Source organism: Carcharodon carcharias, chromosome 3, assembly GCF_017639515.1.
Source record: "Carcharodon carcharias isolate sCarCar2 chromosome 3, sCarCar2.pri, whole genome shotgun sequence".
Taxonomy (NCBI): Eukaryota; Metazoa; Chordata; class Chondrichthyes; order Lamniformes; family Lamnidae; genus Carcharodon; species Carcharodon carcharias.
In genome coordinates this window covers 218,766,775-218,791,979 of record NC_054469.1, presented here as the reverse complement: position 1 = coordinate 218,791,979, position 25,205 = coordinate 218,766,775, and positions in this window count along the sequence as shown.

The window sequence follows — 25,205 nt, the reverse complement described above, 5'->3', positions numbered from 1 at the left end:
GGTGTGTGTGAGAGTTGGTGGTGTTGCCCCTTGAGGTGTGAGATCCCTGTGGGTGTGTGATGGGTTTGGGAGTGTGTGAGTTGAGAGTGATGAGAAGAGTGACTTACCCTGGTGGAATGGATGAGGCCATTCATTCTGTTGTGGCACTGGATGGCTGTCCCCTTTTGCAGGACATTGGCGCTGACCACCACTGTCACTGCTCCTCCATGCTGGATTGGTGATGCTGCTGCCTGCAAACAGAGCGGGGGTAGAGGACATCACAGTGGGCCTCCATGGTGCCCAAAAGGCACTAGAGGGAGGCATCACTAAAGTGGGGGGCTGCAGTCTTTTTGCCCTTCGGGGCCATCCTGTCTTTGTGCGGCAGTGCTGGGCTGGAAGCACTGAGAGGGGTGTGCATGGCTGCACTTTAAATCTGGCGCCCGGTGTGATGAAGCGGTGAGGTGAAGGTGTGATGGGCGAATGAGAACCCGCCCAACATTGATACGCCGTGTTTCCAGGGAATGCATAATTAATGCAGTTTGGAATTATATAATAATAATATTAATAAACTGATATTGGTTGAAATGAAATCATAACTTATAGATGAGGTGAACATCCAAAGGACTTAAAGAAAATAGAATGATTTTAATCTTCTCATTTCAATACCTGCTAACTATTCTTCACATTGAAGATATCCTCCATCATGTTGTGTGGCACTACTGCTGTGCTAGATGGGATAGATTTCGAAAAGATCTAGCAACTCAAGACTGGGCATCCATGAGGCATTGTGGGCCATCAGCAGCAGCAGAATTGTACTCAAACACAATCTGTAACCTCATGGCCCAGCATATCCCCCACTCTACCATCACCATCAAGCCAGGGGATCAACATTGGTTCAATGAAGAGTGTAGGAGGGCACGTCAGGAGCAGCACCAGGCATACCTACAAATGAGGTGTCAACCTGGTGAAGATACAGCACAGGACTACTTGCATGCCAAACAGCATAGTTAACATGCAATAGACAGAGCTAAGTGTTCCCACAACCTAGATCAGATCTAAGCTCTGCAGTCCTGCCGCATCCAGTCGTGAATGGTGGTGGACAATTAAACAACTCACTGGAGGAAGAGGCTCCACGAATATCCCCATCCTCAATGATGGGGAGCCCAGCATATCAGTGCAAAAGATAAGGCTGAAGCATTTGCTACAATCTTCAGTCAGAAGTGCTGAGTGGATGACTCATCTCGGTCTCCTCTGGAGTTCCCCAGCACTATGATGCCGTTCTTCAGCCAAATGAATTCACTCCACCTGTAGTCAAGAAATGGCTGAAGTTACTTGATAGTGCAAAGGCTATGGGTCCTGACAATATCCTGGCAATAGTACTGAAGATTTGTGCCCCTAAGCCAAGGTGTTCCAATACAGCTACAACACTTAGTGCAAATCTGGGATGATTCAGCCCAGTTTCTTTAGTTCTTATTTTGTTGCTCAGTCTCTCTTGCACTTTTACTAAGGACTTTTATCTAGTTACCAAACCCCATCTTCCTATTTCCAGAGAATAACGCGTTCAGGTAAATAATGCGTTACCTTAGCTCGACAAATGAAGAAATAAAAATTACCAGACGCCTTTGTTATGAAGGTGGTACATTCAAGAGATTTTAAAAATGCATATCGAAAAATGCAAAAAGCGTCGTCAAACATACTCAAATACTTCACAAACAGGTTGCTAAGTGATCTATTTATCAGGTGATGAAGACAAAGAGCAACCAGTGTCCCCAGTGATCAATGTATTGGCCTGTAATCTTAGCAATATAGATAAATAATTTGGATTTCAGTATGTGAGACACAATAGCAACATTCAAGAGGATGTTAGGTGATTATTTAAATAGAAACAATGTGCAAAGGTACAGGGAAAAGGCAGGGCAATGGCACTAGGTCATAATGTTCATTTGGAGAGCCAGTGCAGATGTGATAGGCTGAATGGCCCCCTTCTGTGCCGTTAAGATTCTGTGATTCCATGATTTGCAGACAGTGCAAACATGGGGAACGCCATTAACTGTAAAAGTTGTGAGAATAAAATGTAAAGCTGAGAAGTGTGAGATGATGCACTTTTGTAGAACAAATAGGAATAGGACATGTAAACGCAAAAATTAAAATGATTAGAGTCACTGAAAGATTTAGATACACAAATCTTTAACAGTTAAGACATGTTGATAAAACTGTAATAAAAACATTTAAGTTCTTTGGTTTTATGAATCTGGGTACAGAGTACAAAAGCAAGGAAGTAATGCTAAATCTCTTCAGGTGGTTGTTTATACCACAATTAGAAGATTGTTTCCAGTTTTGGTTCCTTTCTTTAGGAATGTGCTCAAGGCCCTGGAGAGATAAGTGAACATGGATACAGAGAAGGTGCAGGAGAGATTTACTGAGAATATGCCAAGGATAAAAAGTTTCAGTGATTAAGAGATCAATCAGGCCACTTTTCATCAGAACAAAGACAATGAACAACAGCTCAATAGATGTGATCAAAATGATGAGACATTTTGATAAAATAAATTGGGAAAATCTACTATTGCTGTATTTGAGTTTGATCATTAAAGGGTGTAAATTTATGATCATCATCAAAATAATTAAGTTGGATGATCTTTTGAATGTTGGGCATCATGGGGACAGGGGCACACCATTCAGCTCCTCGAGCATTTTACACCATTTCACTACATTCGAGCTGATCTGTAAATTAACTCCATTTCACCACCATTGATCCATATCTATTGATAGCCTTAACCAACAAAAACCCATCAACCTTAGCTGAAAATGTCAATTGACACAAATTCCATAACCTTTTTCCGGGAGAGAGTTCCAGGTTTCCACTATTTGATTCAAGTGACAAAGTGTTTACTGAGTTCACTCCTGAAAAGCCTGGCTCTAATTTTATAGTCACGCTCCCTCTTATTTAATGAACTGTGATCTGGAATGCATTGTCTAGAAGAGCGATAAAAGCAGATTCAGTCATAACATTCAAAATGGAATTGGATACAAATGTAAAAAGTGAAGTATTTGGAGGGCTATAGGGTAAGAGTGGAGGGGGTTGGTGGTGGGAGTAATTGGATAGCTCTTTCAGAGAGCTAGCATAGGTATGATGAGCTGAATGGCCTTTACTTTTGCTATGATCCCAGCTAATGTAACTACTGGATAAGCTGGATCCCAGGGTGGAACCTGCCTTGATAAACCCTAACTTTTATTTTTTGCTTAGATACGTGGAAAGTGGCTACTGAACAGAGTCACAGGAGTCAACTGATGAACTTTTAACAAAAGAATAAAACGTATATTAAACAGGAAACACTCCTTCACCCACAACTATACCTTTACAGATATATACAGATTTGTAAGGGTAACACAAGCTATAAAAGCTAACTTATACTCTAATGTTCACAGTAAGTATATAGTCCATGTAAACCAATGGGCGAACTGTGGTCAGACACATCACACTCTGAAACTAAGGGGAGAAATTTCTCCCCATCTGTGGGGGGTGTGCAGGGTGGGCGCAGATGGGCATGCAGCCGATTGGTTGGGCACCACCATTTTATGTCTGGCCAGTGTGACGAGTGCCCGGAAGTGCTGAGCGCTCCCTGTGTGGGTGGGGGGAGGGGGCTGTATCGGGGAGTGCACTCTTTCACACATGTGCATGAAAGAGCACAGAAATCTCCCTGAGGTACAGAGCTGCCTCAGGAAGATTAGATTCATTCATAAAACATTGAATAAAGGGAGAAAAAAAATTTAAGGACATATCCCCTCATGTGAAACTGTCACATGAGCTGGGACATGTCCATTGATGTTAATAAAAAAATTTCCAACACTTTAAAAATGTTCATGCAACCTCATACCTGCTTGGACTCTTCGCCTGCCCGCCAACCTTCAGGTTGGATGGGCAGCTCAGTTCAATGATTTAATTGATTGTTAAATGGCCTTAATAGACCTTTGACAGTTTGGCAGGCACACAGCCAACTCAACTGCATGCCCGCCGAACTGAAAACCTGAATGATGTGCGGTGGCATCGGGACACATGCCCGACATCACCACGCATCATTTTACGTCTCGGTGAGTGGGCCCCACTCCTGCTCACCGAGCCGAAGATTCTACCCCAAGTGACAGATGCCACCCCACCAGATGCCATGGATCTCTCATCAACTCCCTGCAGACACTTGTCGCGCCATGAACCAACCAGCCTCATTCAACTCCATATTTTACATGAGGGTTTCCAATCTCCACTCTCGAAGAAGCTGCTTTGGAATCTTCTCAAAACCAACTCTTTCTCTCAGGCACCTTCCATAAGCGTCCACCTCCACGGTTTCGAGCTCTCCTTGATTGCCACGTGCATTCAAGCTTCCTTCCATGCACTTTCTGTCACTGACTCAACTGTGGCAACAGAACACCACAGCTCCACATGCCCATAGTGAAGAGTTATAAACCTTAAACTGTCCCCTTGGATCTTCAGGCTTTTCGCAAGCCTATATTGCTTTAAATCTGTGTCCTGCATCAGGCATTGTTTAAAGTGAAACTAAAACTCAAGGTTTCATCCTTTTAACCCACAAAAATACAGAAAAACAAATTAAATCTAAACTTAAAGACATACTTTATTACTAACATCTCCAAATGCACATATAACTTATTAAACTATCTCTAGTTCCTAACATTGTGCTGGATGACTCTATGATATAAGGCCAGCACCCTGATCAAGATTGTGAAAGGGAACTGAAGTAAGGTGATGTCTCCCTAACCGGGACACTGTGAAAAGGAACAGTCTTACTGAGTTAAGTTGAGCTTTCACTTTGCTGCTGTGGTGTGCAGGTGGTGAGGTTACTGGCTCTGCCAGATAACCTTTCTGTTTGGACAGACAAACATATATATTTGGGACAACATTCTGGCTAACCACCCCAATGCCCCTAGTGCCAGTCTATAGGTCTCCGAAACTCTAAAAATTGAAGCTCTTCCAGATATTGACAGCCATTGGCAGTGTTGTGCTGATGTTACATGTTCCGCAGAGATCTTCAAGAAGACACAGCCCTGCTGTTAAACCCAAACCTCCTTGGGCACATCCCTGTGCCCATTAATATGAGAGCCTCACTGAGTAATGGAGCAACAAGACTTAATATGCACAATGAATGTTACCCGATATCATAACCAGCCTTTTCTTCCATTCAGCAATCTGTGATACCAAAAAAAAACAAGCTGGAAAATTATTTTTGAATCAACTTGCTTTTAAACAGCTCTACAGAATTTTCCCTGCAGCCTTTTTTAATGTATTTAACAGCTGGGCAATCTTCAGCACTGAATTTCTATAAGGAATGGTGGTGGGAGGTTGGGGGAGAAAGAGTTCACTTTAAGTACCTAATCTAACTGATTAACTGCTAATTGCTCCATTTGAGGGCTATAGACCTTCTACTTGGGTTTTAGCCACCAACGATTTTCTTAGGTTTGGAAGTGAGTGGGAGGGAGTTGCTTTATTGTATATTGGCCATCACCATCCCCATTGTGTTGTTTATGCCAGCTGATTGCTTTATGCCAACAGCAATAACCAGTCTTATTCTGCAGCCAGAGGTACGATAACAGGTAGCACTGGTGGAAACGATGCAGATGCTTGAGTGAAACCGTTTTATTGTGTCACAGGCTGCTTAATGCTCAACAATGCAGTGATCCATTGATCATACGAATACAAATATTAACACTGAGCATTACATACTTTAATCAGTTGGAAATATTTAATGCAGTGACAGATCTGATCATTTCACGAAAGTAAGCAAGCGATCGGTTAGATGTTTTATCTGGAGAAGAAACAAATCAGCTAAAATCGGGCTCAGTATTGCAATGGATATTAACTTAGAGCTTAGGAAGAGATGTACATATTTGGGCTGGCAGCAAACTAGAAAAGACTTCAGTGGAATGAGGTGATGGGAGCCAGAAACATGGTCTAAATGATGGAAGGATGAACATGAATGCAATAGAGATGTTTTAATGACTTTGCTTTTTAAAAATTTCTAAGTATAACTGCAGGACTGTTGGTAAGCTGGCTCAGCTTTATCCCTGTGCACATTTGAGGTCCATTTTAGTGTTGGCTGTTCTGGACTGGGATTAATGAGGTGTGTACCAATGTGGAGAAAACATGCACCTATACAAACAATTTATCTGGATTGGTCAGTCATTTGGTTTGGGAATTCCTAAGTATCATGGTGGGCTTCCTGATCTGTTAGAAACCCAGTTAACCACAAGTTAAAAAGGTTGATTTGGAATGGTGTCGACCAATTGTAGCAGATCAGTAAATCATGCAGGTATTAACCAATATAATTTACCTTAATCTCAGTGGAGGATGGAATGTTGTCCTAACTACAATATTACCAAGGATGAATGAAAATGAAATATACCATTCGATCACCTCGTTGTGTTATCACAGTTTTTGAAATTCTCAAATTGGACCATAAGGCCACAATTTAATTTTATACAAAGGGTTTTATTAATGTAAAACTTCTCAACTCACCGTAGAACCTAAAACTGACATGGAATGTGATGCAGAACAATATGGAGATTAGGACTGATTGACATGCATTGTTACTTTCTTGTTATGGCACTTTCTATCCTGCATTATCTCTCTCCCACACAGTAAGTCCCATGGGCTTTCTGGCAGTCACACATAAATTCACAGTCTCTTAAACACAAATACATAGTCTTTGATATTTATTCTCTCCTTCTCCTACCCCCTATATTAGATGCTTTCTCTTCTTCCCGGCAGCTTTCATTTTTTATTTTCCTGGTGTTAGCAATTGAATCAATCTTGTCAGAAGGATCGCAATTGCCTCATTTTAACTGCGTAACTTTTTAAAGAAAAAACGACTTAAATTTTATAGTGCCTTTCACAACCTCATGATGTCCCAAAGTCATCTTTATTAAAGTACTGTCTTAATGTAATCATTGTTGTAACATAGGGAATTGCAGCAGACAATTAGCATATACGAGGGCCTGCAAAAACCAATAATATAAATGAGCAAATAACCTGAGGGATGGTTGCAGGATCCTGTTAGTTACTCTCTGATCACTGTAAACCAGAACACAAGGAGCATCCTCTTGCTCATCCTCCATTCATGGCATGAAATCCTTATTGTCTAGTTGAAAGGGAAAATTGGGCCTCAATTTAACTTTCTCATCTAAAAGACAGTCCAGGACTCCTTCAGTATGGCACTAAAATATCAACCTAGATTATGAATTGTGGTTTAAACTCAGGATCTCATGACCTAGAGGTCAGAGATACCCACTCAACCATGGCTAATATTGAAAATTGATATCCAAGATTTTTTTAACAAGCTGGACAGGAATGAATGGTGAATTTTCTTGGTGTCAATGAACCAAATAGAACAAAAATGTCACACATGGGGCTGTTTTGCTTTTATTATTTCATTCACGGGAGGTTTTGCGGTGATGGTGTTTATTGCCCTTGAGAAATTGAGACATCTTCTTGAGTACAATTGAGTGAATTCTTTGACCATCTGAGAGGGCAGTCAACCACATGGCTAAAGGCCTGGAGTCACATATAGGCTAGACTAGAAAATGCCTGCAAATTTTCTTCATTAAAGGACGTTAAGGGATCATATGGGATTTTACAACAATCCCAGTAATTTTATGGTCACCATCACTGATGCTAACTCCAAATTTACTTAATTAACTAGCTGCCGTGGTGGCTTTTGAATACATGTCGCTGGATCCACCTCAACACATCCATTTCAACACATCAAAATCAAGACATCCCTGCGTTTCTATTGCTGCAGGTTGGATGTGTTTTCTGAATTTAAATCTACAATCCACAGTTCTATTTAATTGAGGCCCAGGCCTCAAAATGCCTGCATCATTTCCTCTCCTGGAATATCAATATTGACCCCTGCTATGCTGAGAGGTATCTCCTCCTTTTGGTGGGGAGAGGTGGGGTGGGGGTAGCAGTTATTGATTAATTGAGAGCAACTATTGTTATGCCCTCCAATTTCCCGTCACTAGCAAACATTGGAAAATATTAAAGCAAAACAAATGTGTAACTACTAACCTGACTATGAAGATGGTTCCAAATGTATGGTTGCTAATGGAAAAACAGATAACAGCACAAAACTATCATCAGTAACAGGAAACTAATGCTAATAAACAAATATTGACTTCAAATAAAACCAGAGTCTTGTCATTATACTAATGTGAAACCATTTACAGCAGAGTGAAAAATATCATTCAGCTCTTTCAGAGTGAATAGCTTGTTACTTGCAAAGTCAATGATGAGCAAATGGATCATAATAGCAAAGTATTGAAATATACACCTGCTTGCAAGAAATACACAAAATGTAATTATAATTACAAGATAGCCTTTTAATGATCCACCTTTATTCTACAGAATATCATTTATAAAGTGTGAGCAAAGTTGTACCTAACATTTGTCTGTTCGAACAGCACTGGATATGACCATTGTGCCAGTGAGGGGAGTGTGGTTTTAATTGTCGAATCGGTCAGTGTGCCAAGAGCTTGAGGTTCTTTGCTCCCCTTATACCGAGAATGGTGATGCTGAACTTTGGAAAAAAGGTTCAAACTGAAAGTTCAGACTGAGGGAACATTTTCTTTGATCTCCATTCCTGGCAATTGTAAGAAGTCACAGCTAGTTGTGGTTAGTTAATGAGAGAGACTAATAAAATAAATAGGTTAAATACAGTATTAAAATAGCACATTATAAGAAATTAAATTGTGGGCTGTTTAAAAAAATAATAAGTTTTGCTAAGGGAAGAAAATTCATTAAACTAAGTTCAATCTACCTCATTAAAAACAGGTTGTAGTGGCAGCCTTCCATCTCGGAGGATGATAGTTTGCCTGTGGTAGTCAACTCTGTGTTCACCGTTGTCTGGTGTGGCTCAGGATCCTTACTCTGGCATGGCAGTCTCTGCTGCACTTGCTGCAGAGGAAGGGAGTGGGGTTGAGAAGGTGTACAATTCGCTCATCTCTGTTTTCTTCAGGCCCTCTTCTCAACCAGCTGAGCTTTTCATTTCTGCTCGCCTCTTCCAATGCTCTACCACACAGTCAGGCTCCAGAAGTCATGGCCATGAGTGACTGTCTCCCAGTTGTCAGTATCAATGTCCATCATTTTCATACCTCGCTTGCAGATGTGTCCTTGTATGGAAACCCAGGGGTTTGTGACCCAATGGGAAGCTCACCATACAGACCTTTGGGTATACAGTGGTCATCCATCCGATGAAGGCAGCTGAACCAGTGCAAATGTCATTGGCTTAGCAATGAGTGTAGGCTAATGGAATAGTGCACACCAGGACCTCTGAGTTGGTGACCTTGTCCTCCAAGAGATGCCGAGGATATGCCGAGGGTATGCCCAAGACAGCAAAGATGGAAAATTTTCAGCCTTTTCTCCTGACTGGACATATGTTGTCCAGGTCTCACCACTGTAGATAAGGGCACTGAGGATGCAAGCTTGGTAGAGTTGGGGCCAGATTTTCTCAGACAACTCTGGAGCAATTTAAAAATAGTAGGCGGGGCCCAATGCCAGGATTCCTACCCCTTAGTTGCCACCAGCAATTTTCATCAGTGCAGGATAAGTGTGCAGGTAATGACCCCACATAAAACACTCCTGATCTGGTGGGCTCCATTGCAGTGGTAGGCATCTCCTAGTTCCGGCAATTTTCATGGAGTTGTATCAGCCTCTCCATGACTCCGTCCCTCAGAGGCATCGTGAGCCATTGTCTAGATTAGGGAACCTTCGAAAGGGAGGTTCAAAAGGACTAATCCATGGCCCCCAGTCACACCCCATGGCCCCTCATACTCTCCAGGCCAACTCATTGCCAACTCATGCCCCTGGCAGGGTCATTCACCCAATGTGCACTATGTACATAACCAATGAGCCGTATAATAACGTTGGTGAGTGTGGAACCTTGGAAAAAAACACCCATTTAGAAACGTTCTTTGAATAAATTGCTTTGCCGACAATTGCTTAAGAGTGTCAATCATCCAGACCATTAAAGTATCGAAAGCAGAGACTTCAAAAACTTCATAGTTCTTAATCGTTTTCAAATAAACAATGAGACATGGACAAAAGTGATCACACAAAGAACAATTTATTATATCCAATTAAAGATGTCAATAAAGCAAAGTCAACAATTCACTTGTCAAACAAATTCACAACTCAGCTAATGGTTTTATTGGTCATGGCTCTGAGCCAAGTGTATAATGAGGACAGGTGTCTAACCAGTGAACATGCTGGAAATACACAGCAAATCAAATGGCATCTATAAAGAGAAAAGACTGGTTAAGGCTACTAATGTATATTTATCATCATAACTCAGATATTTGTTAGTTGTTATCACAGCAAATCATGAGGAACTGTTTATAGTAAGTCAGATTAAATGGTAGCTGCCACCTCCTTCCCACCAAAACTAGTCATACAATTTGGGTCAGTGTTGGAGGTCAACCATCTCAGCCCCAGTGCATTGCTGGAGGTGTTCTTCAGGGTAGTGTCCTAGGCCTAACTATCTTCAGCTGTTTCAATGGCCTTCCCTCAATCAAAAGATCAGAAGCGGGGATGTTTGCTGGTGATTGCACAGTGTTCAGTACAATTCACAACTCTTCAGATACTGAAGGAGTCCATGACCATATGCAGCAAGACCTGGACAATATCCAGGCTTGGACTGATAAGTGGCAAGCCACATTCATGCCACACAAGTGCTAGGAAATGTCCATCTCCACCAAGAGAGAATCTAACCATCTCCCCTTGACAGTCATTGGCATTACCATCAGTCAATCCCCACCATCAAAAACCCGGGAGTTACCATTAACCAGAAACTGAATTGGACCAGCTATATTAACACAGGAGCTTTAAGAGGAGCTTAGAGGCTGGGAATTATGTCGAGGGTAACTCACCTCCTGACTCCCCAAAGCCTGTCCACCATCTACAAGGCACAAGTCAGGAGTATGATGGAAAACTCTTCACTTGCCTGGATGAGTGCAGCTCCCACAACACTGAAGAAGCTTGATGCCATTCAGGGTAACATCCAACCCACTTGACACCACGTTAAACATTCACTCTCTCCACCACTAATGCACAGTGGCAGCAGCATGTACCATCTGCAAGATACACTGCAGGAACTCACCAAGGTTTCTTTGACAGCACCATCCAAACTGGGACCTCTACCACTTGGAAGGACAAGGGCAGTAGGCACTTGGGAAAACCATCACCCGGGAGTTCCCCTTTGAGCCACATGCCTTCCTGTCTTGGAAATATATCATAGTGCCTTCGCTGTCGCTGGGTCAAAACCCTGGATCTCCCTCCCCAGTATCACTTTGGATCTTTCTATATCACATGGACAGCAGTGGTTCAAGAGGACGGTTACCACCACCTTCTCAAGGGCAATTAGGAATGGGCAGTAAATGTTGGCTTTTTCTGTGACTCTCACATCCAATGAAAGGGGAAAAAAAATCATTTCCACATTGCAATAATATTTATCTTGGAGCGTTGGATGATTCCTTGGGATGATAAAGAGACCATATCACATCACTAACCTCATTCAATAACAGAGATGAAAAAATAGCCACTGCAGACTTTTTTTTAAAAACATCTTAGCAAATTCTAAGGCACTCAGTAATGAATACCACTATTCTTATCGCTGCATTTCAGATCGATTTGAGCAGTGAAACTTCACACAATGACAACAGAAGCCTTTACAGACTATAAATTGAATGAAATTTGAGTGCCCCCAAGTTTTTCCCACCAAAGAATGCACAATGTAAAATATCAAATATACATATACAATTCATTCAACTGAATTAAATTACTTCTGTTTTGTCATGTTAGAAGATAAAGTACATTGTTTATTCTGAAGTTTCAGTAAAAAATGGTATTCAAACATCTTTATATCGCTATTTCACTGGTTATATGCAGCTAATACACTGCATCAATCTATTCAGCTGTCAACTTCCTGTCAAACTGCACAAAAAGAAAACAATGGAATACTGCTTTTTTAAGACACAATAATGAGAAACTACAAACACCTCCAAGAATGTACCCTCAATTAATACATTTTACAGCTGTATTATTATACTTAATAATAAACAATGCTTTGAAGCCCAGGTAATGGGAGGACATTACAGAATCTCTGAATGAATTGATACTTGACTTGTTAGGTCAGAGATTTCTATGCTTCTCTAAGTTTTTTCAAAATCTTGATCCAGCCATTTCCTGTGTGTTCAATGGTGACATATTGACAATGTCGCAGTGGAATGGTGTACAGCCAATCTGTGTACATGCACAAGCCGCTGCTAAATTAATCAGGCTTATTCTTGTAGGTCTTGTGGCCGGCTGCCTATTAAAGACATTGGACCCTTGAGTGACCTAGAACCTTTTGAAGGACCCTCTATTAAATGCGTTCAGGATGAGCCAACCAAATGTTGCCTTATTCTCGCTTAGGGTTCTTCATTGGCCTCCATGGCCACCAATCAAAGGTAAATTCAAAAAAAGAATTAAGTTAAAGAAAACCATCCTGTAGAGCCAGGAGGAACAGAAGGGTTTCCCCTAACTCCACACATATTGAACTCCGTCCCTCAACACCCTCCATATTTTTGCTCTATACCCCGTCACCCCAGTTTCTTCTCTGCAGGCTGCTGCTGATGAGGGAAGTAGCTCAACACTTGGCATTTGCAAAGCATAGAGTGCCTGCGGAGCTGTAAAAGACATTGGCAGTTCCAGCACAAAACATTGATGAGTCCTGTGGTCTAATTTCAAACTGACTCCCCTAGTTGGGTTTCAAGTTACAAAAATACAACATATGCATTTTTGCCCAGTTGTCTCTATCAACAGTTAATGAAAAATGTCGGCATTCTACCCGCTAACCTCTAGCCATGAGTGTGTATGAATTAAATGAACGAGCTATTGCAATCAGTGGAATGATGCTACAGAATAATGCCTACAGTGCTGAGTTGCCTTGCTACAGGGAGAGGTTAAGTGGATGGAGGAGATTCATTCTAGCTACATCTACAAAGTACAGTTTGTACATCTACGAGTGGCTAGGTCATCAGAGAACATTGGAGTAGGCTGTCTCAGAGTGAGGAAAATTAATTTTTAACTTGTTTGGTTTTGTATACATTAATGAAACTGTCAGGAAAGGACTACATGTGTTGCACATTTGGAATACAAGTTGAAACAGGTTAAGTGAAAGGGTAATTTGTCAGTTTTGCTACTAATAGAGACATATATATCTTGCTTATTAGTTAATTATTAACAAAGCATTGCTCATAGGTTTATTTGCAATTTGTTACATAGCCTCAGAATGAGATAACTTTGGCCCCTGGCAGTAAACAAGGACTTTCTTGCTCACTTGGTGAATCATCTGCTGTATCCTGTTCTACCATGGTACCTCAATCTCTTTGGGCAGCTGTACCTATGCTGCAGTTTGTGGCAGTCAGAGCCAATGTTTCAGGATGCTGGGAAGTTTCTTATCAGCTCTTAGGGAAACCCTGCTTTCTGTGCTACATCAAAGGAAAGGGAGTTGGAATGCTGGTTGCATAACAACTCTTTATACTTTGCCAAGATTTAATAGTCCAGATTTTGCTGTAGCTGGGCACCTAATGGCGTCTGCCATGAGTTACGCTAGTCCTTGCACATTCAGGTTTTTTTTTAGGTTTTTGCGTGGTAAGTTGCTGAAAGTGTGAGCAAGTAACAGAACAGTGAGAGGAATAACACTCCTGGGACCTGAGTGAACAGGGCAAGTGCACTCCCTTACCCAATCAGATTGAAGGATTGTGAAATTAACATTGCAAGGACTGAAAAAGAAGTGTTACTTCGAATGAGTGAATTCAATTATAGAGAGAGAAATCAGGAAGGGGAAAGAAGGCAAGAGAGAGAGACAGAGAGACAGCAAGAGAAAAGAGACAGAAAGGAAATGTATAAAAGAAGATTACAGCCTGAGTTTTCCCCATTGGTGTCGGATGGCTTGGCGGGCGTTGGGGGGAAGCAACATAGCGGGAAGGCCAAAACTTGGTTTCACACCAGCGTGAAAGAACAGCGGAATCATCCGTTGGTGTCCACCATAGCGGAATGCAAGTTCCACTGGGGGCCAGCGTGAACCCGATTTGCATCTCGCTAACAGGGTACAAAGTCAGGCAGGAATTGGAATTGTCCCCCCACGCCTGATTTTCCATTATGCCAGTGGGAAAACATCCCAGCCTAGTACACATCTGGACAAGCTTGACATGCAGAAGCCAGGACTCACCGTCAGGGCCTTTGCATAGATCACGGGCATCCAAAGAGTAGAAGATGCTGGAGCCCCACACCCACTGGACCCTGGAGGAACACGTGCACCACATGCTGGGTGGATTCTCAAGGACATGGATCTGCCGCGAAGTAGGTCACGGAAGGTGGGAGGTCTCCGTTGATGTCTCGGGTCTGCTTCAGAACATCACGGACTTGGCCAGGGGCTGCTAAGGATGATCGGTGAGGGGAGGGGAGAGGAAAGCATAGCTGTGACTGGGAGAGGAAGGTGGACCTGCTGGGTGTGAGGTTGGGGGAGGGTGGGGAAACAAAGTTGCTAGGTTGGGGTGGCGTGCCAGTAAATTTGGGAGGTGTGAGGAGGGATTACGGGGGGGGGGGGGGGATGTAATGGGGGAGAGTTCAACAATTGGGGAAGTAGGTTTAAGGCGGGGAGTTCGGAGGAGGAAAGGAGTTCAAGGAGGAAGGTGTCCAGTGAGGAGGAGCACGTTTGGAGTGGAGGAAGGTATCGGTGGGGTGGGAGTGTGGGTGTGAAGGTATCCGGTGGGGGGGTGGTGGAGGGAGTAAGGGTGGAGGAGGGAGTAACTGGGGGGTGCGGTGGTGATGTCCAGGTGAATCTGCCAGGAAGGTGCCTCCTGAGGAGTGAAATGAGGGTGGGCGTGGTAGTAGGGAATGGTGAGTATGAGAAGGGGCAGAAAGGGTGGGAGGGTGAGGGTGTGTCAGTAGCACTAGAAGGGATGGCGATGGTTGTTGGTGAGGACTCAGAGGCGGACTCAGGCACTGGGGGTAGTAGGAGGGAGGTTGGGAAGGTCAGTGTGGATGGGGGGGTAAGATTCCGAGGAAGGTAAGGAACATCAGCTGGACATCTTGGAAAGACAAGGGTTTGGGTTGGGAGGTGATGGTGGGGAAGAGGAAGCTGATGCCAGGGGGTTGACATTGATGGAGGGTGAGTGGGGAGGGGAAAGGATAGGGGAGCTGATCAAAAACCTGAATAAGGCCATCATTGTCGAAATGAAAAGTGAGCGGAGCCTTGTCTTGGATAGGCATGGGTGCTGCTGGGAGTGCGATCAGTGGGTGGGCGGTGATGCAGCTCAGCTCAGATAGACAACTGAAAGAGAACCCCAGCAGGCGGCATTGAAAATGCTCGGGACAGTGAGATGAGTGTGATGGAGAGAGGTGTGTGGGAGATTGCTTGCATGAGGCTCTGAAAGACCCTGCCACATACAGGCACATGTCTCTCTCCAGAATCACTTGTAGGCTGGTTCCATGCAGCTGAACTGTTAGTTGGTGGGTGGGGGATACAGTGAGAGGACTCGCAAAGCCTGTCAATGAAGCTGAAAGACAACATTACACATTATTCAGTGAAAGTGAATCTATTTATGATCAGATATTCATTGCCCCGATTTGTGATCAGAAATTCTTACCTTTTCCAGGCCTACCACTGCTCTTAGGTGCTGCCCTGACATCCACAGTAGGGGTGGGGACAGCCTGTGCAATGGTTGGCCCTGTTCCCTCTGATGACTTTGGCGTGTGTCCTCTGGAGAGCCAAGGCCTTGAGGACACTGGCCTGCTTTGGCTGTCCCCCTGTGGGCCAGCTGCTCCCTCTGCGGCGATAGCGGATGAGGTTGACGGGGGTCACAGGTAAATGGGACTCAGAGGGAGTAGGCAGCCTCTGACATTCCTGAGTGGATGACCCAGGGGTGTCCAGCTGCCACTCCTCCTCGCTCGGGTGCCCGAGGGCTCTGGCTTGACTCCCTGAGGGGAAGGAGTGTCTGGAGGGATGTTGAGGTGCCCCGTTTCCCTCGTGTTGCCACTGCAGGAACTCACCCATGACTACAGCGATGGAGTGCAGGTCTGTGTGCTCCTCAGTATTCTGCTGGACCAGGATCTCCATGGAGTCTGCCATCCTCACCATGGAGACCTCCTTATACGCACATATGGGTACCATTTGGTCAGAGAGCAGGCAGATACACTCCGCCAACTCTTGTGCCACTCTGCTGAGGGTTTCCAACAGCTCTGCGCGATGTTCCCACACCTCCTGCTGACTCTCCAGGATGAGTTGAGAGGCCAAATCCAGAGGCTCATCATCTGACTCGGACCTCACAGGTGCCTCTTCCCCAGCAGCTCTCCGGGTACCGGGGAGCTCGGCCGAACCTGCCTCCTCCCGCTCTGGACACGTATCCGTGTGGTGACCACGAGATTGTGAACCTGAGCCTGCTCTAGATCTAGGTCCCACTGAGGTGTGTGTCTCTGCGCCGGTGGAGGGTGTGGGTAAGCGCTGTGACGGGTCTTCCAGGCTGCTTATTTCCAGCTCTTCAATGGAGGAGGTGCCCTCTTGGCTGGAGGGGAGGATGTAGTTGGAGCTGAGGGACTGGCTGACTGAACGTGTCGGTCACTTGGCAGAGCTCACTGTGAACCAAAGTAGAGATAATTAGTGCATGGCAGCAGAGTCAAAAGCTGGAGAGAGAGCACTCACAGTTACGTTGAGGGAGGGGTGATGTGGTGCAGGATCCTCATGAGGGTGTTCACCGCTGACCTCACCGTCACCACAGGCATGGTCCACATCCTCACCAGTCAGCACGATGGCACACTCCTCAAAGTGAGTGAGGGGCCTAATGTGGGCCACTCCACCCGCTGGTCTGGGATCTCTTCCTGCTGGTGTGAGCCAGCTTCTCCTGCATGAAAACAGATGGAGAGAGTGTGAGCAGGACACATGGCACTGTGTGGAATGCTTGTGTGGTGAGTGGGTCCATGGACAGGATGAGGACGCGAGCTCCAGAGGATATGAGCCTGATGGAGATGTGAGGGTGTGTGTGAGAGTTAGTGGTGTTGTCCCTTGAAGTGTGAGAACCTTGTGGATGTGTGATGGGTTTGGGAGTGTGTGAGCTGAGAGTGATGAGGTGGTTGACTTACCCTGGCGGAACGGATGAGACCATTCATTCTCTTCCTGCACTGGATCGTTGATCACCTCTGTGCTCTGTGGTGCTGACCGCTGCTGCCAGCCTCTCCCTTGTCTAGATTGGTGAGTCTGGTGGACCTCCTGTGGCCAGAGCAGGTGTAGAGAACATCGTGGCAGCCTTCTGCTGCATCCAGCAGGCGCCCCAGAGAGGCGTCACTAAATTTGGGGGCTGCCATCTTCTTTGCTTTCGGGGCCACCTGTTGCCTGGAGCAGTCCTGACTCCATGACATGGAGTCGGCTGTACTCTGGTGCGCTTTCAATATGGGCGCCCAGAGCAAGTGAGCACTGAGGTCACGGCAGGGCGGGCAAATCCGAGCCTGCTTGCCAGCGACCTGGAGTGTTTCCTGTGAATGAATTGTTAACGAGATGGGACACGCCAGGAATGGGATGATATAGCGTGAAAACCCGCCATTGTGGCTGGTGGGTTTTTTTCTGCCTGCTACCACACTTAGCGCAAACCTGGGATGATTCCACCCTGCATTTTAATTTGTAAAATCTCCAGCAACATTTCAAAGCTGAAGGAATCAAATTCCATGCTGCAATTGTTGGTTTTCAGCACCAGGGATGTTGTCTGTCAGTGTACCGAGCAATTATCATCTTGTTAAAAGTGCATTGTGACTAAAATGGGAAACACCAACTTTCTGTGGTGAGCAATGCAAATACAGGATCGTCACAGCATTCAGTGCATTGCAACGATGAGGCAGGCAGTGAGCTGCTGTCTCTGGGAAGTTAACAGCAAGGCAGCATATCTCAGGCAGAAACATTTGAACACATTGGTATCTGACCATGCGCCTGCACCTCATCTGCAATTACAGTTCTATTTTGGTATAGATAAAGGGGAACATCTTTAGCCTCACTGTTGACCTGACAGCAAAATCTTGCACATTGTGTCACATGACATTGAGCTGCAACATATGGCTGAGTGAGTGGATGAAGATTGATTGATTTGGTGCATAATTGGGTAATTGAATGAGTGAGCAAGTGGAGAATAAGTTGAGCAGCAAAAGCAGCGGAGTGAAGACATCAAGCTTCACCCTCTCCCATTCTTTCTGTGCACCCTACACACCACCAACCTCCCCTGCCACACCCCCCCCCCCACCTTCCCCCCAATCCCCACACTGGATTAGTAATCTCCACCCTGATTTCTTTGAATAAATTAGAGCCTGTCATGCAATGAGTTTCTGTTACAGTCTTTATTCTGTTGTGTGGCTACTTGGCCTGCAAGCAGATTTGAGAAGTTGGAAGTGTCAGGAGCACATGCACTGAGATGCAATTGGTAATCCTGCAACACACTCTGGATTTGATTACACAGATGTGCCTCATGCTATAAGATTCAGAGAGAAGAAGCCCCATAATAATGTGAGTTTTAGAAAAGTTCCTAGTGTGTGTTGCATCTGCAGATTGGGCTTATGACTAAGAATGTGTGAGAAAGAGAGGCACAGCTGATTTATTTGCACTGTGTCCTTCAGCAGTATAACTCCCTTCAATACTGCACTTCACGCTGCAACATATTAACAGAAGCAACTGTGAGCCCTCTGGGGCTGGGTTCCATTCACTCCATGTTCCCCAAATTGTGCTGACTGAGAAATACCATCTGCGAGAAGTATTCTCTCAACTCCCGCTGCAAGCTTTCAACTTCTGTATCAGCGCCAGGTATCCGACTGCCCAAAGCACAAGGCCAGGCATCCTTGTGCCCAAACCACAAACTCCCATTTACAGGTGTTAGGTACTCTCTCAGAGATTACGACGATTGTGTAAACAGCCAGAAGACGTTGCATCATTCAGCAGGATCAGGGATGTGTGATTCTGGCAGGTGCAAATTCATGCTACATTCAGGAAGGGTGAGTGAGGCAGAGCTTTTAAATTACTGCATTCCCAGGAGTACTGCATGTAGGTTGAAGATAAAAATATTTTCCCAGGCACAACAATGTTAAATTTCTCCCTCTTGTCCTCACTGTTGTTTATGCTTCTGAATTATTTAATGCACAGAGATTATTAAATAGCTGTTCATTATAAGCTGTAGGTATAACATTGCATTATTATTCCAGTATTTTTACTATTTGGTTTCCCTCAGATTATCAGGGTATATCATGATGTATTAAGGGATCAGATCCTATCATTTTCCTTTTATTTCTTGGATAAGAGCTTAGCAAAGACCTTAATGCATTGCCAATATCTGGAACTCTTGAGGAATTAGTGCTGAAAATCTATATCTAACTGCTTAGCGCTAGGGCTTTGGAAGACTGACACTTGAAAATGTTGTCCAAAGTCTCTACATTTGTTCTAGATGAGACCAAACTAGATGAAGTGGATACATATTTAATAACCCAAAAGACCTAGTCGGACTATGTTAATGGTTTAAAATTTTAAGGTTTAGAAGATTGTCATGTTTTGGGACCATGTATTTAAGGTAAAATGGAGCGGGTCATGTGATCTGTTCTGCAACCTGCCTGAGAGCAAGCTGAAACAAAAACAGAAAATGCTGGAAAAACCCAGCAGGTCTAACAGCATCTATGGAGAGAAAAAAGACAGAGTTAACGTTTCGAGTCCTTATGTCTCTTCTTCAGAGCTAAAGAGAAGTAAGAATGTAATGAAATTTATACTGTTTAAGGGTGAGGGGGTGGAACAGGTGAAGCTGGATAGAAGGCCAGTGATAGATGGGGGCAAAGAAGAGATTGACAAAGATTTCATGAACAAAAGGACAAAGGGAGTGTTGATGGTAGTGGTAAGGGCTAAAGGAGGTGCTGATAGTGGCATTAAGATAAGAAAGTAGAATGTGGTAATAGCAGAACAAGGGAAAGCACTCTGAAAAGAACAACATGAACAAATGACAGATGGCCCTTTTGGGGTTGGGGTGGGGGAGGGGACAGTGGTGGGAAAAAAGCTTGTTTTACCCCCCATTTTATCCTATTTTCAATGAATAAGAATGAAAATAAATAAAAAATAAAAATAAGTGGATAATTTTTTTTTTAAAAATGAAAAATTTAAAATTAAAAAATGAAAATGAATATCGAAAAAAGGGGAGAAAAAGGGGGTGAGGCTGGAGGAGGAAGTTCATGGTCTGAAGTTGTTGAACTCAATATTCAATCCAGAAGGCTGTAAAGTGCCGAGTCGGAAGATTAGGTGCTGTTCCTCCAGTCTGCGTTGAGCTTCACTGGAACATTGCAGCAGACCAAGGACGGACATGTGGGCATGAGAGCAGGGTGGAGTGTTGAAATGGCAAGTGACAGGGAGGTCTGGGTAATGCTTGCGGACAGACAGAAGGTGTTCTGCAAAGCGATCACCCAGTCTGCGTTTGGTCTCTCCAATGTAGAGGAGACCGCATTGGGAGCAATGAATGCAGGAGCCTAAATTTAAGGAGGCATAAGTGAAGCGTTGTTTCACCTGAAAGGAGTGTTTGAGCCCTTGGATGGTGAGGAGGGAGGAGGTAAAGGGGCAGGTGTTGCACCTTCTGCAGTTGCATGGGAAGGTGCCGTGGGAGGGAGATGAGGTGTTGGGAGTGATGGAGGAGTGGACCAGGGTGTCCAGGAGGGAATGGTCCCTATGGAATGCCGCCGGGGGGAGGGGAGGGGTGGGGGGGTGGAGGGTGGTGAAGGGAAGATGTGTTTGGGGGTGGCATCTTGCTGAAGCTGGCAGAAATGGCGGAGGATGATCCTTTGAATGCAGAGGCTGGTGGGGTGAAAACTGAGGGCAAGGGGGACCCTATCATGTTTCTGGGAGGGAGAGGAAGGTGTGAAGGCGGATGGGGGGGAGATGGGCCAGACACGGTTGAGGACCCTGTCAACGACTGTGGGTGGAAAACCTCGGTTAAGGAAGCAGGAGGACATGTCAGAGGAACTGTTTTTGAAGGTAGCATCATCAGAACAGATGCGACGGAGGCGAAGGTACTGAGAGAATGGGATGGAGTCCTTACAGGAAGCCGGGTGTGAGGAGCTGTAGTCGAGGTAGCTGTGGGAGTCGGTAGGCTTGTAATGGATATTGGTGGACAGTCTATCACCAGAAATTGAGACAGAGAGGTCAAGGAAGGGAAGGGAAGTGTCAGAGGTGGACCATGTGAAAATGATGGAGGGGTGGAAATTGGAAGCAAAATTGATAAATGTTTCCAGGTCCAGACGAGAGCATGAAGCAGCACCGAAGCAGTTATCGATGTACCAAAAAAGAGTTGTGGGAGGGGGCCGGAGTAGTACTGGAACAAGGAATGTTCCACATACCCCATAAAGAGACAGGCGTAACTGGGGCTCATGCGGGTACCCATAGCCACACCTTTTATTTGGAGGAAGTGAGGCGAGTTAAAGGAGAAATTGTTCAGTGAGACAACAAATTCAGCCAGACGGAGGAGAGCGGTGATGGTTGGGGATTGCTCAGGCCTCTGACAATGAACTGGGTGTTTTGATTGTTAGAGTTTAAAGGGGATCCAGGTTGCTTTACTGTAAAATAGGTGCAAGGTGTTTACACTTGGGGCTGAATCTTCAGCTTGGCGAGCAGAGGCAGGGCCCACTTGCCATTACATAAAATGACGTGGGGTGATGTCGAGCATGCGCCCCGATGTCACCGTGTGTCATTTAGATTTTCTGCTCGGCGGGTGTGCAGCCAAATCGGATGTGCGCCCGCTGAACTGTCAAAGGCCCGTTAAGGCCATTAATTAACTAATTGAGCCTATTGAGAAAGCTGCCTGTCCTACTTTAGGGTTGGGGGGTGGGGGCAGGCGAAGAACCCAGGCGGCCATCGCAATTTTCATGGAACTTCATCCGCGGGCGGGATGAGGTTTCATGAAGGATTTAGTTTATAATTTAATTTTTTTTTTCATTAAAGTTCATTGACATGTCCCAGCTCATGTAAAACTGTCACATGAGGGGACATGTCTTAATTTTTTTTTTCTTTATTAAAGTCTTTAAAACTTAAAACTTATCTCCTTGAGGTGCCGCTGTGCCTCAAGGAGATTTCGCACATGTGCGAAAGAGCACATTTCCAACTCAGGGAACCACCTCCACCCGCACAGGGAGCACTCAGGACTTCAGGCTACACATCACACTAGGTGGGCTTAATTGTCCTGCCCACATAAAATGGCGGCACGGACCCAATTGCAGTGGCTCCCGCACAACCCTCCCGATGGGGGGAAAGCTGTTTCCTTGAAGACAATGGCAGCAGCCTGTGTGCTAACAGTGAAGAGAGTGTGAGTCTCCAAAGTCAGAGAGAAGTGTTGAGAATGTCAGATTGTAAACAGTTGTGCTTTAAACTGTCCATTGAATTCTCTGATAGAATTCAGCTGGGGTCAAATAGATAGCTAATCAGTATTTCTACCTGGATACAAGGCCCATGTGACTCATATTGTTATGGTGATGGGCTTTGAGATGGGAAGGGTTCAGAGGAAGCCATTGTGATTTTGGGTTACAGGCTTTCCTGATGTTACTGAATATCACAGACATTATTAGTCTGCCAGGGTCCGGGTGAGAGAGAGCAACTATAGGCGAAGTGCCTATGCTTCACTGAGCAGTAAGCAGGTGAGAGCATCCACACTGATTGGAAATACCAAATTCACGAGAGAGTTAAAATGGGGCTGGACGATTTGCCTAACTTTAGCTAGAGGGGGAAGTCTCCAGGAAAACTCACAATGTGAAGGACAGTTCTGGAGTTAAACGTTTTTAGGCTGAGAAAGGAAAAGGCCAGAGGTAAACCCTTGAGAGGTAATAATCAATTTATACAGATTCTGGAAGGATTGAATGCCTACTAAAAGGGCAGTGCAAAGTATACCTGACAGAAATATGAAACAGGCTAGCATCAGGACAGTAGAAAGCCATGGAAGTAGTTTTTTTTTTAATTCAACAACAAAAGCAACATGTTTATATTTATATAACACCTTTAACATAACAAAAGTTCCAAGGTGCTTCATAGGAGCATTATAAAACAAAATTTGACACCGAGCCACATAAAGAGATATTAGTTTAGATGACAAAACACTTGGTCATAGTGGCAGGTTTTAAATTGCATCTGAAAGGAGGAAAAGGGGGAGAGAAGTAGAGTGGTGTAGGGAGGAACTTACAATGGTTGAGGCATAGGCAACTGCTGGTACAGCCACCAATACTGGAGCAATTAAAATTGGGGATGCACAAGAGGCCAGAATTAGGGGGGGCACAGGTAACTCGAGGATTGTGGGTCTGGAGGAGATGACATAGATATGGAGAAGCAAGACCATGGAGGGATTTGAAAACAAAGATAAGGATTTAAAGTCAAGATGTTGCTTGGGCAGCAGAGCTTTGGATGGCCTCAAGATTACAGAGGACAGACTGTTGGAGACCAACCGGGAGTGTGGTGGAATAGACAAGCCTAGAAGTAACCAAGGCGTGAATGAAGGTTTTGGCAGGGGATGAGCTGAGGCAGGCCTGAGTCAGGCAATGTTGCAGAGTTGGAGGTAGAGGTGTTAGTGATGATTCCAATGTGAATTTGAAGCTCATCTGGGGATCAAATGTTGTGCTTAACGTCACCTTGTTGCTAGGGAGAGAGGTTGAGTCAGTAGCAAGGGAACAGAGTTTAGAGCGGAGACTGAAAACACTGGCTTCAGTCTTCCCAATATTTAACTGGAGGAAATTTCTGCTCATCCAGTTTTGGACGTCGGGATAAGCTGTCTGATAATTCAGCAACAGTGGAGGAGTCGAGAAAGGTGGTGGTGAGTCAGAGCTGGCAGTCATCGTGTACACTGCGTCTTTGGATGATGTTGTCAAGGGGCAGCCTGTGGATGAGAAATAGGAAGGAGCCAAGGATCTCCTTGGCTCCAGAGTTAACAGTTAGAAGCCATTGGAAGTGATTCTCTGACCTCAATTAGATGGATAAGAATGGAGCCAGTTGAGAGAAGTGCCACTCAGCTGGATGACAGTGGAGAGACATTGGGGGAGGATGGTGTGGTGAACCATGTCAAAGGCTGCAGACAGGTCGATAAGGACAAGGAGGGAAGATTTACCTTTGTCACGGTCAAACAGGATGTCGTTCATAGGAACAAAAATAAAAATGGCTGGAAGAACTTAGCAGGTCTGACAGCATCTGTGGAGAGGAACACAGTTAATGTTTTGAGTCCATATGACTCTTCATCAGAATTGAGGGAATATAGAATATAGAGGTGAAATATAAACTGGTAGAGGGGGGTTGGGACAGGTAGAGCTGGATAGAGGGCCAGTGAAAGTTGGAGGCAAAGGAGAGATTGCCAAAGATGTCACAGACAAAAAGACAAAGGGGTGTTGACGATGGTGATATTAGCTAAGAGAGGTCCTAATAGGTGACATTAAGGGTAGAAAGCAGGATGAGCAAGGTACAGATAGCCCTAGTGGGGGTGGGGTGGGGGGAAGGGATCGAAATAGGCTAAAAGGTAGAGATAAAGCAATGGATGGAAATACATTTAAAAATAATAGAAATAGGTGGGAAAAGAAAAATATATTTAAGAAATATAAATTATTGGAAAAAGGGGGTGGGGATGGAGGAGAGAGTTCATGATCTGAAGTTGTTGAACTCAATATTCAGTCCGGAAGGCTGTAAAGTGCCCAGTCAGACTTAACATTGAGTTCTTTTCCCACCTATTTCCATTTTTAAATGTATTTCCATCCATTATTTTACCTCCATCTTTTAGCCCATTTTGATCCCTTCCCCCCACCCCCACCCCCACTAGTTCTATCTGTACATTACTCATCCTGCTTTCTACTCTTAATGTCACCATTAGCACATTTCTTAGATAATATCACCACCATCAGCACCCCTTTGTCCTTTTGTCTATGACATCTTTGGCAATCTCTTCTTTGCTTCCACCTATCACTGGCCCTCTAACCAGCTCCTCCTGTCCCACCGCCCTCAACCAGCTTATATTTCACCACATACTCCCTCAGTTCGGATGAAGAGTCATACGGACTCGAAACGTTAACTGTCTTTCTCACCGCAGATGCTGTCAGGCCTGCTGAGATTTTCCAGCTATTTTTATTTTTGTTTCAGATTTCCAGCATCTGCAGTATTTTA